Source organism: Camelus dromedarius, chromosome 25 (assembly GCF_036321535.1).
Source record: "Camelus dromedarius isolate mCamDro1 chromosome 25, mCamDro1.pat, whole genome shotgun sequence".
NCBI lineage: Eukaryota > Metazoa > Chordata > Mammalia > Artiodactyla > Camelidae > Camelus > Camelus dromedarius.
Window position 1 is genome coordinate 26,934,901 of NC_087460.1, and position 19,195 is coordinate 26,954,095.

A 19,195-nucleotide genomic window follows, 5' to 3' on the forward strand; every position below is an offset into this window, starting at 1 on the left:
TTTGAAAGACAGGAGCGTTTGCATAGAACACTCTTTGAGCTGATGGAGTTCTAATATCAATCAACAGATGTTCAGTTGAGCACCTATAATGAGAAAGGCGCCAAGCTAGATGATGCGATAGGGTGGGACACCATTCCCTAGGAAGCAATGCAGATATTAAAACATAAACGACTGAAGGGAACAGTAGTGACGTGGTGAAAAAGAGCCATAAACACAAGTCCTAAGACCATCCACACGTTGTGTAAACTTAAGCAAGTCACTTAACCTCTCTGAACTTCAGTTTTCACAGCTACAAAATGGAGCTAGTAAGACCAGTCCTGACAAACCCACATGGTTATTGTGAAAACCAAATCCAACAATACATGTGGTAAGTTATAAAGCTTTAGACAGAAATGTCATCTGCCTCCCACCCCCAGATTTGAGGCTCCCAATTAACCAGACAAATATACCGTGGTCTTCTTTAAGTGTCAAATCTTCAAAATTAGGGCATTCAAATTTAAATGGACAGTTCTCAAGGACTTGAGTTTTGCCATATGTATATATTATATGGAAAATTATATATATATTATATACAATAGACATGAATGGCAAATTATATACATATATATTATAATTTGCCATTCATATATTTTCATTAAAGAGGCATCTATAAAAGAAGTGGTAAGAGATTGTATCAGTACATAAATTGTTCTTTTTTTAATTAAAAGGAAAAAACCAACTTCCATGGCTAGTTGATTACACGGTCATTCCACAGATTTTTTTTAACACAATCAATATGCACAATCCAATCAGTTTGTTTCAATGAGAGCTAAATGCTCGAGCCCCCACAATGAGAGCTAAATGCTTGAGCCCCCACAGTAACAATAAATAACAGGCAATGAGGTTTGGCGGAAAGACACCTGAGCTGGAAATTGGGAGATGTGGATTTCTGACCTAGCCCTCCTCCTAACCAGTCTGCGTGAACTTGGGTGAGTCAATCAACCTCCCTAGGGCTGTCTGTTCATCTGTAAAATGGGAATAACACCAGCACATTCTCATTCACAAGACCGCATGAGATGATGTATGGGGAAGGATTCCACGTGTTGGAAAGGCTCAGACAAAATGCCAGTTGCTGCTAGAGTCAGCTCCATCTAGGCTGGAATCTGGGTTGCATCACTGAGTTGCTGGAGCCTCCATTTCTTCATCTGAAATGGAGCTCATAACACGTCCTATCTCATAAAGCGGTCTGAAGGATTAACTGGGGCTGAATATTTAAAGCACTAGCTACTTAGTCATGTTTGGGGCACAGAGTAAATACCCGAGTAACAGTAGCAATGATGATGTTGCGGCCGACCACACACAGGTGAAACACACACCACACACACACTCCCCAAAAAGGTTTCTCCAGGTTGTGGTCTTGAGTTCTTTAATCAGCAGTACATTTCTTTCTATTATCAGCAAACCAGTTTTAAAAATCTCTTCCTTTATCCCACAGCAATCAGAAAAAGACAAAATTAAAAGTGAAAAATGTAGTCACGGTACCAACCACTTTGTCTATAGAACAAGCTAATCAAGTATATGGCAGTTTCCTTTTTTTGAGGTATGACCTACAGCTATAAGCTCCTAGGACTACAGCTTTTAGATTGTTCCAGAGATGGCCATGTTATTGGAGTTTTACGATTCTGAAATTATGTTAAACACGTGCAAATTTTGCACAAGAAATAGTCTTAGCTAAAAATAACCAGCATGAAATAAAGGTGCAGCACATTAAAACCATTTCTATTCAACTATAATTAGCACGTTTAAATACAATATAATTTTTATCCATCTACAAAATGCTTGAATGTTTGGAACCTCGTTTATGTCTATAATGACAGATTCATTTTTGAGGTAGTCATTTTCAATCTTGATTTGTATATTTTAAACTTGTTAAATGCTTGACTGAATCATCAGCAAAACAATTCATGTATCATTAAACTGATTTCTAACATGAGATCATTTTCTTCCTTGGCCAATAGATGTGTCTTTTAAGATTTGCGGAGATAGCATTTATGCTCTGGGGGTTTTGAGAGGTTGTGGAGGAGACCTCATCCCTAGCTAGTTTCACCACTTTGAGTCTCACCTCCCCATACGTTCCCTTAAGAAACTCAACCCCAAGTGGTTTGCTGAATGAATGCTCAACCACGCTGAAGGATGCATATAGTACTAGCAAAGAGGATGGACCATCGACTGTCTCCCTTTTACTGGAAGATAAATACAGTGGCGGGGGAAAGAGGAATGGATGGAGACAGAGAAAGAGAAATTCTGGCAGGATGGAGGCCTTGGTCAAAACAGGATCCAGGGCCCCGCCCCGCCGCCTCCACATTCCTGCCACTCCCAGGTAGATGAAGGCTGTGTTCTCTGTCTCTCCCCAACCTCCCTATCCATAAACAGGCATCTTCCGCATTTCCAGAGGATTGCAGCAAAGGAGGCCTCGAAGGTCTGTGCGCGCAGACCAGGCAGAGGTGGCTGGGCTGCTGTAGTGCAGGGCCATGCCCAGCTGGAGCCGGAACAGTTCACTTTTGTCTGGAGAGCAGGGTCCCCGCCCCCTACAAGGCCGAGGAAAACTGGGGAAAGTGGGGGCTGCCAGGGCAGCCCCGGGAGGGGAGGAGAAGCCTGGCCCACACATGGGCCCTTCCCAGCCCGGACAGCCCCACGCAGACCTTTGAACTTTCTATTTATATAACAGTTTAGTGAGTTTAAGTCTCTTCCTGTATAACTGCCCATTTGCAAGCTCGCCTCTAATTAGGCTACTTGTGAGCATCACATAAAAACTACACACCAATGATGCCGGCCCACGGCCTTCACAGTGAGAAGTCGGCCCCTGTCACAACTGCTTCACTACAATTTTTACCAGGCTTTTGAGCATTGTGATTTTTGCTATTATGGTGGTTTCCTTTTCCCTTTTTGTTTTTTAGAATTTGCCTCTTCCTGTATCTGTCTCTCCTTCCTTCCTTCCTCTCTTCTTCCCTTCTTCTTTAATCATGAAAAGGAGACAAGCACCCCCACACAGAACCTAGGTCTATCAAAAAGCAACACCTAATCAACAGGGGAGGGGCACTCACAGGGCTGAAAGGCCCCTCAGATTTCGCTCTCCACCCCATCCCCTGAAAAGGGGACTCATGACATCCTCCTTGCTGGTAAACAAGTCCAAATCAAGCCACGTGATCCCCAGATACCTCAAGAATTCATTTCCCATGTTACCACAGATAAGTCTATGGGATGATTTAAACGATAGATGTTTTCCTTATCATTTTTCCTTTTTTTTTTTTTAAGAGCAAGTGGTGTCTTTGGTGCCCACAGCCATCTGCGCCTCCCTCTTCTTTCACAGACTGGTTCATGTGAAATTCAGACGCAGGTGAACATTGCTCATTCACCCAAGAATCTGAAAGAACAGGAGCTTTGGCCCTTTAATCGAGTCCAGAGCATAACCCATTAAGATCTTCTCACGGTGTATGAAATTCCGGGGTCTGTTGAGTCAGGCACGGAGCACTTCCAGACCCCCAGCCTCGGCACAGCCCCACTGCAGGTCCCCCGTGCCCCATCCTTTCCATTCACATTCTTCCTGACAAATGTGTATGTTGCTAAATGGGCACGCACTTTTTGTTTACTATAGCCTAGTGTTTGCAAATAACACAAATGCCGGTGAATGTAAAGTCTTTCTTCAGGAGGTCTTGGAAGATGAGTTTGTTCTTTAGCCTTTTTCTTCCTAGGACCTCCTGGTGGGTTGAGGGGTGGGGAGTGAGGCATGCCATCATTCTAAGCAATTGCTTACTCCCCAGGAGGGGAAGTAAACATATAATGAACATGTAATTGGTACGCTCTGGATGTCCATAGAGAGTTTGGAAAGGTACAGATTTCTATTTAAGGCAATGGCAAGCTTTTTAGTTCATCCACTATTCACATTTATGTTCCTTTTCTCTGTAGGGGTGTACAAAACACAGATGCACAACCACATAACAAATGTTTACAAACACAGATGCATAAGGAAGCTTGCCCTTCACAATCAAACAGTAAGGAGAAATTTTCCTGCAACGTGTGCACAGAGGGAAAAGGCCGGCTTAATTATGCAGACGTGTTATACTAATTCATTGATATTTCACATAATATCTACAGAGTGTCCAAGTCTACATGTTTCTTGACTGATGTGGCATATTTAGGGATCTGGAGGAAATGAGGTTTTGCATTTTCCTTAATATAATAAAAGATAGTCTCCAAAAAGGGAAGAGGAGGAGTATCTTTCTGAAAAAAGAAATCCAATCTAACAGGCCACCCCCTTTAAATATGCAATTGCATGTGCCTAAGATTAAACTGAAATTAAAATAATAAAATAAACACGTTTTTAAAAACTTAATGCCTTGTATATATGTTTAACATTTGAACTACACCCACAAAATCAATTATAACAATGTCTGTTAATGATGTTACCCACACCATACATTAGGCAAATTGTATGCAAATAGTAATGCTGTGGTTATCAGTTGCCTGCAAAATAAATTAGTGAGGCAGAGTAAAGGCTGAGTGCAGGAGCATAATATAATAGAACAGTAATTTTATTGTGATCTTTACTTTTAAATAACAACAGCGTGGTTATTAAAAAATGTAACATGTTTTTCTACAAAGCTGATAAAACCCTGCATGGTATCAAAAATGCCTTACAGATTAATACTGATACAGCATAATTTGTGGCTTCAAGGACTTATCCGGAATTGCTGTAAAATAAAATGTATTTAAGTTCTGATTATCTTGGATTTGCAACTAAAGGAGTCATGATTGGCATAATGAAGCTATTGGCTGAGAGTATGACCCTTTTCTAAAGAAGGAAGTTGCCTAAAATATCACATCAGCAAGGGAAATCCTTGTAAAAATACACAGCATTCATAGTTAACGGTTGCCACTAGTTTAACACTGCAAAAGATTTCGCACTGTCGGTCGGTACTATAGATTATTCTAACCACATTTTAAAAGGCAATAGTCAAGAGTGCAATTCTAAGTCACCACCGCCGCGCCTCATCCCCCCACCCCCACCCCATCTAATTCTGTCGGCTGTGGGGGCAAATTGATAACGTTAAAATGTTCTGACAAATTAACGATAACGTTGGTGCAGGAGGTGAAGTTTCTGCACAAGTTAATACATGTGTACATCACTATTTATGCACAAGCGCGCGCACATCTCGCAGAGCAACAACTTTCCGGCTCCCCAGCCACCTCTGCACCATCTTTCAAAAACCTCTCAGCAACAAGTTGACGACATTTGGGGAAGAGGTGACTAAACCTCTGAATCCGAGCTGGCTGCCCATTTCACAAACCTGCGGCTGCCTCCCAGTGGGGGGCGGACAGGGGCCCGACCGCTAATTAAATGTGCCTTGACGTCGGAGCGGCCAACTTTAGGGGCCAACTTCAAAACCCCTCAGTCTTGGAAGCCAAACGTCGAAGTTGGCCCGGACCCGGGGTCCCTCGCGCGGTGGCCCCCGAAGCCGCCCCTCAGCGCCCGAGTGCGGGGAACGCGGCCGGAGCGGGTGGAAGGGAAGGTGTGTGCGCCGCGCCGTGCGGGGACCGAGGTGGCGGCGGGGGCGGTGGCCGCCGAGGAAGCAGAGGGCCGCCGGTGGCCCCTTGCCACTGCCCGCTCCCCTCGGCCGGCCGCCGGCGCTGGGCACCTGGAAAGTTGGGGTATTTCGGGCAGGCAGCATTCGGTGCGCTGGGAGGCCGCCCGGCGAGCCGTTCCGGGAGAAAATCCCGGCGGAGGTAGCGCGGCTCAGCCCCCGGGCTGCACCGGATCCGATTTGGGCCAAATGCAACTCTTTGGACTTGGAGTGCCAAGCGACGCTTTCGGGACCTGCATCTCTCCCCCGGGCCGCACCTCCCCCCACCCGGGCCACCCGACCGAGGAGTCGCGAAGGCCGGGGCCAGAGGTGGCCAAGAGCAAGTAGGAGGGCGTCCGGGGCGCCCCCACCAACCCCCGGCTCCTCTTAACAAAGGCGAAAAGCCCAGCCCCGGCCCGGGGACCTGCGCAGCAAAGGAGAAAGGAAAAAATCAACACCTACCACTGCTGCTCCAAGTCCCAGTCCCTGAAAAAGTCGAATAGATCCACAGCGGCCGGGCGGCGACGGCGGCGGCGGCGGCGGGCGGGCGTCCGTCCCTGCTCGCGGCGGGTCTGCGCGGCTCTCGGCGCGGCTCGCTCGCAGCTCTCGGCGGCCCGGCTCTCCGGCCCTCCCGCCCAGCTAAAAGTGCCCAGGCCGCATCTGCGGCGGCGGCGGCGGGCGCTGGAGGTACCGGGTCCTGCGCTCCGGGGCGGCTGGGGCGGGGGCGGCGGGGGCGGCGGGGGCGGCGGCGGCCGGGACAGCGGCAGCGTCACACACTTACGCACTCACAGGGGGCGGAGCCTGGACAGCCCGAAGCCGCGACATGGAGTCGGCACGTTATCATCCTCGGATCTGGCAGGGGCTCCCCCTGCCCGCCCGCGCCGCATGGGACCCCCCTCTGGCAAAATCAGCTGGTGGGAGCGGCCGCAGAGCTGGGGACCCGGGCTCGGGTCCCGGCCGGAGGGGCAGTTGCAGGGATGCGGGAGGGTGGCCGGAGGGGCCAGGAAGCAGGCTTTAGGAAGGAGACCCTCTCTCTGAACCCCCAGCTACTCCGACCACTGGGAGTTACGGTTCAGAACCAGAAAAGAGCTCACAAACTGCCGCGGGGATGGTGGTCGACCCCCGCTGCGGCGCGAGCAGTCCCTGCCTGGGGACGCTCCTCCGGGCCCCGAGTGCAGGAGCAAACTTTGGTGGGCCCGAGGCCCAAGCATCCCTCGGGCCCGCAGCGCAGAGCACTCGGGGCCAAGAAGGAGAAGGCGGTCACCTTCACCGTCCCCGCGGCGCCGCATGTCCGCACCAAGGCCGGCCAGGCATGCGGCAGTACCGTGCAGGGCTGAAGGGCGCGTCGCGCACCTAGTAGGCCCGCATGCTCTGGGCCCTGGATTCCGTAGGCTGCAAGGGTAGGCACAAATGACGGCCCGGTGCGGTCCTTGGGTTTGGGACTGGGAGGCTGGGAAACTGGGTTGCACTATCACCTTCCCCGCACAGCCACCTCGTGCCTTGGGCAGAAGGCTTCCGCACTTTCCTCCTCTGCGAAATGGGAAATCCACTGAGTGTGTCCCACTCTCCCACCCACCCGCTGCCTCTCTCACTTCTGGCCAGAGAGTCTGTGTCCCTCCGCGTGCAGCCTCTCCCTCCCTTCAGCCTCCACTGGTGGTCAAGGACCGGGCGGATCCCTTTAGGTGAAGTCTTTGGGGAAAGGTTTCCCGGCCTCGGATGCGAGAAAGCGGTGTCGGAAGGGGCGGGACCGCGTTCTGGCATTTCGGGAGGCACTGAGACTGAGTTCGTTTGCCCAAGATCTGACATTTCTTCTAAAGGGAGAACCGAGATTAGAACCGAGAATCTGGGAAGCCGGGTTAGGCAGGGCTGAATCCAGCAGAAGGTGCTACAGCTCCAAGAGGTGAGTGACTTCAGAATCTGAGCTTGCAGGGGCCCAGAGTTTGGTCTCTCGCATTCTTTGTATGGGAAAAAAAGCACATCACTAACATACAGAAACAAGACACTGAGATACTGCAACCCTGGCAGCTGATGAAGCTTTGCTTTGTTTATTTATTTTGCATAGGACTAAGTTCTAAACAAATGCTAGTTAACTGACTTCGAGTCAACCAATGGGCAGCCAAGGGAAGATTGCATTTCAAATTGCCTTGTCAATTTGGCTACTTATAAACTCCTCAGTCAAAGACTCCAGGGCAAAAGAGCTATTGGCAAAAATGATGCCAGGGATTTTCAGATTATCTCTGTGCCTTCTTAACTGGTGGAGTTCCAGTCTTCAGCCCTAGACTCTGAGCCCTTGAGGCAGCAGGGACTGCCCTGCTCAGATCCGTGGCCCCCAAACTTAATTCACTTAGTAAATGATCCTCGAATTGGATTTGATTGCTAATAATGATTGTCACCAGGGCTAGTGCTTGATCTGCTTGAAAATCTTTAGAGGAAAACCAGAACATTTACAATTAACATTTAAATGGTGATTATGGTCACTTTGTATCTGATTCACTTTTCTTGCCAGATTACATTGATTGGGGAAAGAGAAAAAAATATCATGCGCTGGGTAAATAAATTTCCAACAGAAATAAAGCTGCTCCTTTAAGAGTTCCAGACCCCCATCACCCCACTGGTGCACTTTCTTCCCAATCAGCGGGAAGACCAAGCAGAAGCAGAGGGAGCCAGCAAGAAGCGGCACTTGGAACAGAAGTGCCTGCGGGAAGGAGAGAAGAGACAAGTGGTGCCGGCTGCAGCTTCAAAAGAGGGGCTGGGGCTTTCCCTTCCGGAGCTCAAATCCGAGAGGGAAGGCTGGGCTGGAAGGCTGGGCTGGCGGAAGGAGCTCCCACCCTCAGTCACCCTCCTGGAACAAGGATGAAGATGAGAAAGGCAGCGCTGAAGGGGCCAGGCTGGCCCTCAGGCCCAGCACTCGCTCACTGTCTGAGCATCAGCTCCTGGGCAGGGTAGAAGCTTCACCTTCTGCCCTCCTCCTCCTGCCCATCTCTGATCAGATGGAGCCAGGAGCCTTAGAACTGGGCTTTTCAGTGAATCCTCAGATATGCATCCAAGCCCTGTTCCTCTGTCACACTGGCAGGAAGGAAGGGAAAGCAGGTTGCCATAGGAGGTATGAAGGCTCTCCGGAATCAGAGCCAACTGCGGCTGTCAGACTGCATGCTCCACCATCGAGTCCCTTGGGGTCAGGTTGCTTCCCTCCCTTTCCACTCCCTGGGGCATCTTAGCAAAGGTGGAAGATTGCTGTGGGCCAACCTGTGGTCCTGGCTTTGCCCAGAAAAGAGCCTCTTTGATCTAACAACACAGCTCTCAGCTCAACCCAATATTTCAGAAGTTGCAACCTCTACCCTTGGGCCCACCTCTCTCTGTTGGCTTCTCCCATTCTCTCTGTTGAGGGCCCCTCCATACCCCACCAATCTCCTCCATTCAGAGACCTACTGGAGGACCACTAGGCCAACAGCAAGCTGTCTTTGCAGAGAGGAGAGCATCAAAACTGAGACTCCATGACCCAATCTCCTGAAGTATGAAATCAGAAATCATTCTAAGAGGCTCAATTGTATAGAACTGCTGATTCTCAGACTTTCTAAAGCAGGTTTTTTGATTTGAAGTACATTTAAAGGAGTTTAATTTGGAGTCTCTGGGCATGAATCTTTCAAAGAATTTGAAATCCTCCATTCTTAGAGTTGTAGTAAAGGCACTGTCATGCAGGGTCTGGTAGATAGTGTCTACAAATTAAGATTAATTTAAGAAAGTTTCACTGTGCATGTCAGTTCCGGGAAATGAACAGATTGACAGCATGTGATACAATGTGTCACCCTGTCATACCTCAGATTTTGACTTACAATATTAAGCGTTTGTTTCTGACCTGGTGTGTGCAGTCAGGCTGAGTTACTATCCAGGAGGAAATCGATCAAGGTTCCAGCTCATCTGAGGCAGATTGTGAAAGAACTCCATGGGCTCCCTTGGGAAACATCAGCTTCCATCACTGTGGCTCTCCCTCTGGTGGAGCAGCCTGGAGCTGTCGTAGGTCTGGCTGGAATGGACCAACGCTGACTCTGAGCTTGGGGCAGTTTCCGTACATGGGCCACAGTATCCAGGATGATCCTTGTGGAAGGCACATTTCAATCCTTTCTAACTTCAGAACGTCCATCCTTACTTGTTTCATGTCAGTGCTCTCAGAACCGGAGTCTCTGTCATCATAGCCTCGTGCAAGATCTGACACATAGCAAGTCTATCCAACCAGCCTCCTTGAAGGTGGTGATCTCAGGAGTTGATTTCACATTGGATTGGGACAATTCTCTCAACTTAGAATGCATCTCATGAATATCTACATGTAATTTTTTTTCACAACTTCTGGTTCTACCATTTTGAATTTTGGATCTCAATCATGAATCCCAACCAAAAGACTCTCCTCTTGGGTTTCCTGATTATTGTAGACAATGACCCCATTCCAGAGATCTTCCAAAGTCCCTGGGTTTCTACTGGATCCTAAACATCAAACACCATATAGTTTTATGTCAATCAACTGCTTAACTAGGTTCACAGTACTTGAACTTGATGCTATTTTCATTTTAGATGGTGCATTGCTATGATTCCTTGTACATATTTAGCATAACAGTAAACAGAAATAACACTGATTGAGCCTTTTTACTTGCCAGACAGGGTGCTCAGCATTTTACAAACATTATTTCATTCACACCTCACCATGTTTCTCTGAGGTCAGTACTACTATTATACCTATGTTGCAACAGGAAACTGAGGCTTGAAGAGGCTGAGCACTTGCCAGGCGTTGTCCTCAAGTTTGTTTGCTGCCAAAGCACATGTTGCCCCACAGCCTCCATTCCGTCTTCACAAAGGGTTTCATCTCACTGTAGCCCAGGGAAAGTCAGCAAGGAAGGGACCATTATCTCGATTTGACAGTTGAGGAAATAAGTGACTTGGCCAAGGTCACAAGGTGGTAGAGCTGAGCAGCTGAGGCCAGGACACCATCATCTAGGCACCAAGTCTGGTGCTGGTTCCACGGACCACATTATTTTATAGTCCCAAGGCTGCTCCAGTGAACTCCAGCATCCTGGGAGTCTGGGACAGCAGTGGCATCAGTTTACTGTTGGATTTAAAAAAAAAAAAAAACTGTCGTGGTGCAATTCCCTGATCTCAACTGTGGCTGAACTGGGGGAAGGCAGTTGGCTGAGCCATGCCCTCATATTAAAGAAAGTCAGCCAGATAGGCAACAGGAAGCAAGAAGATGGTGGAGTAATTCTTGCTTCATCGTTTAAGGAGACTCAGATGGGTCTTTTTCCTGGAGATTAGGAATCTAGGGCTAAGATACCTCTTTAGTTGACTGTGTGGGAGTGCATGGTGGTGGGCTGGGAGGCGTCCTGAGGAATTCTCTCCAGTGCAAGACTGTGCAGCTGGGGGACTGCAAATCTATGGCTTTCTCTCCTAACTTCTCGAAGGCTCCATTCCCTTGTCTATAAATTCAGGGGATTGGAAACACTCCAGCTCTGACATTCTATGTCTGCTTGATTTGAAGTCCCATTACACAACCTCCAAGTCCATGACTAAATGCAGATTGGTAATTTATAATGATGAGAAAGGTAAAGTGAAGATTCACCTCGATTACCCAGATCAATCATCTCCATTCCTGAAGCGGCGATGGAGAACTCTGCTTCCTGGAGCACAGAGCCCTGTCCCTGGGTTGCCTTCATAAACCCATTCAGCAGGCTGGCTGCCAAGAGTCTCTTCCAGAGCCCACTCTGCAGGGTTGAAGGGCTGGATTCCAGAGGGAAGTCAAGCATTTTCCCAGTGGCCAGAGAGGAAACCTAATGTGTATGAAAGCGCTTTGTAAATGGTAAAAAGCCGCATAAAAATGTGTTCCCTCACCATCCCTAGGGCTGCCATCTCTCAGTCTTCTCCATCAGCTGAGATCAGGTGTGCTAAATGCACTGGCTGTGCTTGTAGAGTTTTCCTTGGTTTGTAGTGGGGATTTTTTGTTTTTGTTTGTTTGTTTGTCTGGTAAATGGTCAAGGGTCCCAGAACCTGGTTAATAAGTTGCAAGTTTTGATGCTGTCAAAATAATATTAAGAAGTTTAAACTTCTTTTTCTGTGGTAATCATCTTTTGGAGGGGGTTCAGATCACTGATTTTCGTACTGAAACTTTCAGAAGAGTTTTAAGTCAGTGTCTTTGTGTAAAGCTTCCTGGTTCTTAGTATCATGTGAAATTTTATTTTTCTATTAAGTTGTTAACAATCAGATCATTAGCAATGGCTATAGAAGAAATGACTGCCTCAAGTAAACTTCTAGCTGCTCTGACTTTCTATTTTCAGAAGGCAGAATGCATTGGTAAGTCTCTCAAGCTTTGAACTGCTCTTTTCTTCAGCTTCATTGAGGTGTAATTGACAAAATTTGTATATATTAAGGTGTACAAAGTGATCGTTTGATATACGTATATATCCTGAAATGATGACCACAATCAAGCTAATTAGCACATCCATCACCTCCCACAGTTACCATTTTGTGTATGTGTGTGGTAAGAACACTTAAAATCTACTCTCTTAGCAAATTTCAAGTATACAATATGATATTATTAACTATGGTTACCATTCGATCTGTATGTTACATCTCTGTACATTGGATCCCCAGAATTTATTCATCTGGTAACTGAAAGCTTCAGGGATGGATCAGCAGTACAATCAGTCTGGTTGTTCCACGGGGGAAGGGAGAGCAGAGGCCTCAGTCTGGGGAAATTTTGCTTAATCACCTGACCTCCCAGGAATGGCTGCTCCAAAGAGGCCATGTTGCCCTGCCACTCGGTGGTTGCTGCTTCCTCCTTTCATGGCAACTGAAGGAGATCAGGATGATGGGGGAGAGACTCAGGGTGGGCCTGGATTACTGCAGATGCGTGGCTGAGAAGGCTTTAGATCACTTACCCAATGGCCCCTCTTAGGCTCTTTCTCCCCTAAACCTACAACTAACTCAATGAATCAGATGCCTCTGGATCCACTGCAAATGAAAACATAATCTACTGTGAAGGGGAAAGTAGGTCCCCCTGATGGTCTTCTTAGCTTTGCTATAAGGGATCCAATGAAAAGATGTCTTCCAATGCAAAGTTCCTTCACTGACTTCTGAGAGACTATAGCCAAGAAGAGAGCCACATCCCTGACCAAGCTGCACTTCGAGGCATCACACTTGAGCCTCAGTCATCCTTATGTCAACTCCCCACACTTCCTGACTCTACTTATCAGATCATGACATTACATTACTTAAATTTAAATTTATCAGCAGGATGATGTCTCCAAGATCACCTTGTTCTTTTCTGCCAGCACTTGGTTTTCTATATCATAGAATCACAGAATATCAGCACCACCAGGAACCCTACTATCTCTATGCCAACAGAGGTCCAAATGGCTCAGGAAGATCACACAGCAACTTATATCAGAGTCAGAACCATAACCAGGTCCCCTAAGTCTCAGTCACACACCCAAATCATGCAATCCTAACATCTTAAACCATCACATCTTGAATCATTCTTAATTACATCATAAAATATTTGTTCTTTGACCTATTAATTAAGGAAAATCTTAACCTTTGGAGAAATATGCAAATTTCCACCCAAGGGTCTATAAGATAATTGTTGATGTTTTGGTTTCGGTTTTGGTTTTCTTTTTGAGGATTGATAGTCTCTCTAGTCAATAATTGTCAGCAAGTGTTCATTAAGTTCCAAAAGGTCCCAAGTTATGGCAACACTTTGCCCCATAGCAATGCTTGAAAAGAGAAAATGGTAAGCTCTACTTAGACAAGACATGCAATTCACCTTATTGAAAGCCAGCCTTCCTGGAATGAATTATACTGGCTCTATTGGGTGTAAAGTGCCAAAGCAGTTCTCAATTAAAGAATAAAACCAAAAGCAAAGCCACAGGCTCTGGAGAGGGAAATGTTCTGGCCGTACTTCCATTTTCCATCAACCTCATTAATAGATGTATGTCTTCTCCAACATGGTATCCTTTACATGGCATCTGTGGGTTATAAAAATCTTGCCAATATAGGGCCTATATGCAGGCTGTTTTCTGTGTCCCCAAATCCATCCGCTGATTTGTATCAGAATAGAATTTTTCCCTACCCCTTCTGATTTGCTGAATTATGTTTGGGCAAATGTTTTGCCCAGACCAAACGGCAGCCATATTCTCTCTCTGCATTTGAGGTAGATAAGCAAAGCATGAGAGACAAATGTGGTGTGTGTGAAGAAAATCTTTAAAAAAAATCTTTTGATCTCATATTCAAGAGCTAGTGAAGGATGGACATGATACCTGGTATTTTCCTTCCATTTTCACACGCCACAGTTTGGGTTAGAGTATCTGCCTTCAATCAAAAGCACATTTTTAGTGAGTTTTTTTTTTTTTTTTACAGATTCATTAACCTGTATTAATAAGCCTCCAAGTAGCCAGTTAGAATCTACACACTCACCAAAGTGTAATTTTTCAAAGTTCACTGATAAAATGATGATTGAAACTTTCTGTAAGAATTGTGTTCACAATTAACATTTTCTAAGGTTGAACAAATATCAGGACAGTTTATAGAGACAAGAAGTTCACAGTCTCCACGAGACTTGAAGATAATCATAAAATAAGGAACAAACTTCTCACAGTAAGTCCATTAGTTAAGGACCTGGTGTAATATATAAACTGAGGATTTCTATACAAGCAGGGAGAATACATAAAACTTCTAAAAGTCTTTTTTTAGAGTTCCCAGGTGCCAAAGAGTGTGCCTGCTGATGAAACAAAAACTATGGTGGGTAGCATTACCTGGCACTTTGAGCCACACAAATACATCCTAAATAAACTCTGATGTAACAACATGTCAGTATCAGTATCAATATTGATACACGGATGTATACAATTTGGGAAATGGCTGAAAACCTCACAGAAACTTTTAACTAAAAATATGTTCTAATCATGGAATGCTAAAGCTGCAAGGAACCTTGAGGATTATAGATCGATTTATGGCATTTTTCAGCAAACAAAAAAAGATCAGAGAGGGAAGACGAGCAGAACACAGTTTGAAAGCTTTGTAAGGAACAGAGTCAAAATTCTAACCCATGACTCCTGCTTCAAGCCCAGTACTCATTCCTCTGCCTCACCCATAGTTGGCATCCTGCAGATGTAAGTCCTCCAAATGAAATATCCAAAAATAGGGGAGGGCTTGGGTCCACAGCCATGTGAAGAAACAGTATTCATTCATGAGTTGTGTTTATAAAATATTTATAATAATCCAAAAGTGAGTTTCTTTTTCTGAAGGTAAAATGGATATTACACAATTATATAAGCAGTATCATCAGAACTACACAAAACAGATGCAAAGGAAGAAGACTAGAAGCAAATGCACCAAAAAGTAAATAGTAGTCTCTGGAGGTCGGTGAGGGAGTGACATTTGGATGATCTTTTTTTCTCTACATTTCTGTGTTTTCCAATTTTTTTTTTATAATTCTCCTGTATTACCTTTTAAACTGAAAAACAAACTTTCAATAAACTTTCATTTAAAAAGGCTTACTTCTGTGGTTGGATTGGGCTAGGGTCTCCTCAGAAGCCCCCGGGGCCAATCCCCACTGGACATCAACAACCTGCCTCCTTCTCTCTAAGGGATGTAAATTAGGAGCAAGGGCCTCAGTGAGATACATCCTGGGAAGAAGAGGTGGAAAGGACAATGGATCTCAGGAAGACTCCATCAAAGAAGCTGATAAAGGTGGGGGAAGCCAGGAACAATGTCCTTGTCACACCTGATTCAAACTGTTTAGAGCGCCATATATTCATATTAATACCGAAAACTCAGCAAAGATTCCTAAAATAACTGCGCAGCAACTCAAGTCTGCAATCAGAAAGTATCAACGTGAAGAAATTTAAGTCTGCTTATCCGAGAAAAGGCTTAAGACCGTGCGTTACCGCAGGTTTTCCCTTTATTTCCTACAAGGGTAGGCTCAGTTTTTTCTAACTTATATTACTGTATTTATCCTTTTTTCCTGTTTTTCCCATCAGAATGATAGCTTCAGAAAGAGAGGTATTTTTTGTCTGTCCTTTGTTTCTTTTTCTTTTTATTTAGAAATGATTTTAGACATATAGAACAATTACAAAAGTAGTACAGAGAGCTGCTATATACCCACCACTCAGCTTCCCCTAATGTTAACATCTTATATAGCCATATTAAAGTGATCAAAACCGGAAATTAAAATTAGCACAGTACTAGTAACTGAACTACAGAAATTATTCACATGTCACTTTTCCCCCCAATGTCATTTTTTCTGTTCAAGAATCCAATCTGGGACCTCACATTGCATTTAGATATCCTGTCACCTTAATCTCCTCCAATTTGTGACGGTCCCTCAGTCTTTCCTAGACCTTCGTGACCTTGATATTTTTGAAGAGTACTTATGACTTATTTTGAGAATATCCTCCAATTTGGGTTTGTCTTGTTTTCTCATGGTTAGATTGAGGTTATGCATTTCTAGCAAGAATATCATGTAATACTGAACCTTTCTCAGGGCATGATATCTTGGGATTCAAGATGCTAACGTGTTATCGCTAGTGATGCTAACTATGATCACCTGTTTAAAGTGTCTGCTGAGTTTCTCCACGATTAAGTAATCATTTTTTCCCCTTGTAATTAATAACTACCTTGGGGGAAGATACTTGAAGACTATGGAAATAATCTGTTTCTCCTCAAATTTTGGCCCACTAATTTTAACCTCCATCAGTGGACTCTCCAGCAACAATTATTACTGTGGTGTTTTCATGGTGATTCTCTATTTCCCTCTTTTCTTCTGCATTGATTAACTGACACAGTTCCCTAAGGAAGAGCTGCTCTCCCATTTATTGAATTATTTATACCATGCATGGACTTCTGCATACTTATTTTATGAGTTATAATCCAATACTACTGTTATTTGTTTCCTTTCTCAGACGGTTCCATCTTTGGCCATTGGGGGCACTTTCAGTTTGAAACCTATTTTCCTTTTTACCTGCACCATCCTTTCGGAGCACTTCTTTATTTTTAGTCATCACAAGATGTTCCAGGCTTGTCTTGTATTTTCTTTGCCCTAGCTCTGGAATCACCCACTTCTTTGAGGATCCCTGATTCCTTTTGTGTGAGCAAGGTATTTAGAAACCAAGATCTGTAGAGTAGCTCAGGAGCAAAGCTCATTGCTACTGGGGTATCATTGCTCCTAGATCCTCTCTATAGATAGAGCTAGGAAGTGTGCATGCGTGTGTGTGTGTGTGTGTGTATGTGTGTGTGTGTGAATTGTCTGTTCATGTCTTTTTTCCATTATTATTTTGGCTTCTTGGTAACTTGTTCCTCAATTTTTAAGAGTTCTTTATATAATAAGGACATAAGCCTTTTTTTCTATGGTAGACATTGCAAATATTTTTCTCCCAGCTTGCCTTTTATCTTTGACTTTGTTTACAGTGTTCTTTGCCATGTTTTTTTTTTTTTTTGATTGTATGTCATCAAAGTAATTGATCTTTTCTTTTATTGCCTCTGGATTTTGAGTTGTATTTAGAAAGGCATTCCTTACCTCAAGCGTAAAGAGGAATTTGCCTAATATTCTTCCAGTGCTTGCATGGGATCATTTTTGACATTTGGATCCCAATCCATTTAGAGTCTGTTCATGTCTTTTATGTGAGATGAGGATATAATTAATCTTTTTTTCAAAAGATTTCCCAGTTTTCCCAGAAATACTTATGAAAAAGTCCATCTATATCCCATCTTTACCCAAATGATTTGAGGTAACACCTTTGTCACATGTTAAATTACTGGTTTCTTCAGTGTTTTCTTCACAAATGGATAATGAATTTTGTCAAAGGCTTTTTTCAGCATCTATGGAGGTTCTCGTATGATTTTTTTCCCCTACATCTCTTAATAAACTGGATTAATGGATATTCTATTATTGAACCAAACTTACATGCCTGGAATAAATCTTATGTGGTCATGGTACATTATTTTCATAACATGGTATTGGATTCTGTTTGCTAGTGTTTTATTCAGTATTTTTGCATTATTATTCATGGGTGATGCAGCTCTCTATTTTAGTTTCCTAATATTGCCTTCATCTGATTTACGTATCCATGTCATAGTCACTTCATAAAAGGAGCTTTAAAGTTTTCCTTCCTTTTCAATACTCAGGAATAATTTATAGCACATTGGGACAAACCAGTATTTGAAACTTTGGTAGAATTCCCCTGTAAAATCATCTGGGCCTGGTGTTTTGTGGATTTTTTTTAGAGGGGGTGATAAATCCTTAAAATTCCTCTCCTCCTTCTATTTAAGATTTAAGCTTTCTAAATCAAAAGATGAAAAAGCTCATTTTAGTAACCTGAATCTTCATAAGAAATCATCCATTTCATTTCAGTTTTCAAGTGTATTTACATAGGTCTGAAAAGTAATATATTCGGTTTTATTTAGATTTCCACTTCTCATTGCTGGTTTTGTACAATTTTACTTTCTCCTTTTTCCCCCTTTAGTTATTGATTTAACTATTTTGATGATTTTAAGATAATAACCTCCAATGATACTGATTTATTATGTCTACTCTTTTTCTATTCTCTGCTTCGTAAATTTCTGTTTTTAACTTTACTAATTTTTTTCCTTGTTCACTTTTGAGGGGTTTGCTTTTATTTATTTTTCTGGGGTTTTTTTGAGCTAAGCATTTATTTTATTTTCGTTCTCATTTTTATTGATAAAAATATATAGTGCAGTGAATTTTTCTCTGATCACTGTTACAAATGCCTTCTATAGATTCTGAAATGTAGTGTTTCAATGTAGTTATTTTATTATTTTAACTCTGTAATGTCAGTTTTCACTGTCTATTCACTCAAGAGTTGTTTAATAGAAGGTTTTCTTAATTTCAGATTGAAAAGAATTTTTTATTTTTTGTTTTGTTAACAATGTCTAATTACACTGTAACTAGAGAGTGTTGCTTGTTATATTTTTATTTTATGGCAGTTACTGATATTTTCTTTGCTTTCCAGTATTGGTCAATATCGTGCCTGTGCCACGATTTATTGAGATAATGTGTATTTGCTATTATAAGGGAATTCAATATATCCATAAAATCCACCCAACTGATTCTGTTGTTTAGGTCTTCTTTCTACCTACTTAGTTTTCCCACTTCGTCTTTTTTTGTACTGGGAGTGGTTTATTAAAGTCTCCCATTATTAGTGTCATCTTAAGTAGTTTTTCTTCATGAAGGTGATCGAGGTCTTATTTGATGCATAAATAATCATAAATGATATATCTTTATTATGAATTATGACTTTTAGCACTCATATGTATCCTTATGTCTATAACAAACCCACTTGAAATATAAATAAATGAATAGGTTAAAAGTAAAGTATAGACCAAACAACCCAATCCAAAAATGGGCAGAAGACCTAAACAAGCAATTCTCCAAGGAAGACATGCAAATGATCAATAGGCACATGAAAAAATGCTCAATATCACTAATTATCAGAGAAATGCAAATCAAAACTACAATGCAAATCAAAGACATGCAAATGATCAATAGGCACATGAAAAAATGCTCAATATCACTAATTATCAGAGAAATGCAAATCAAA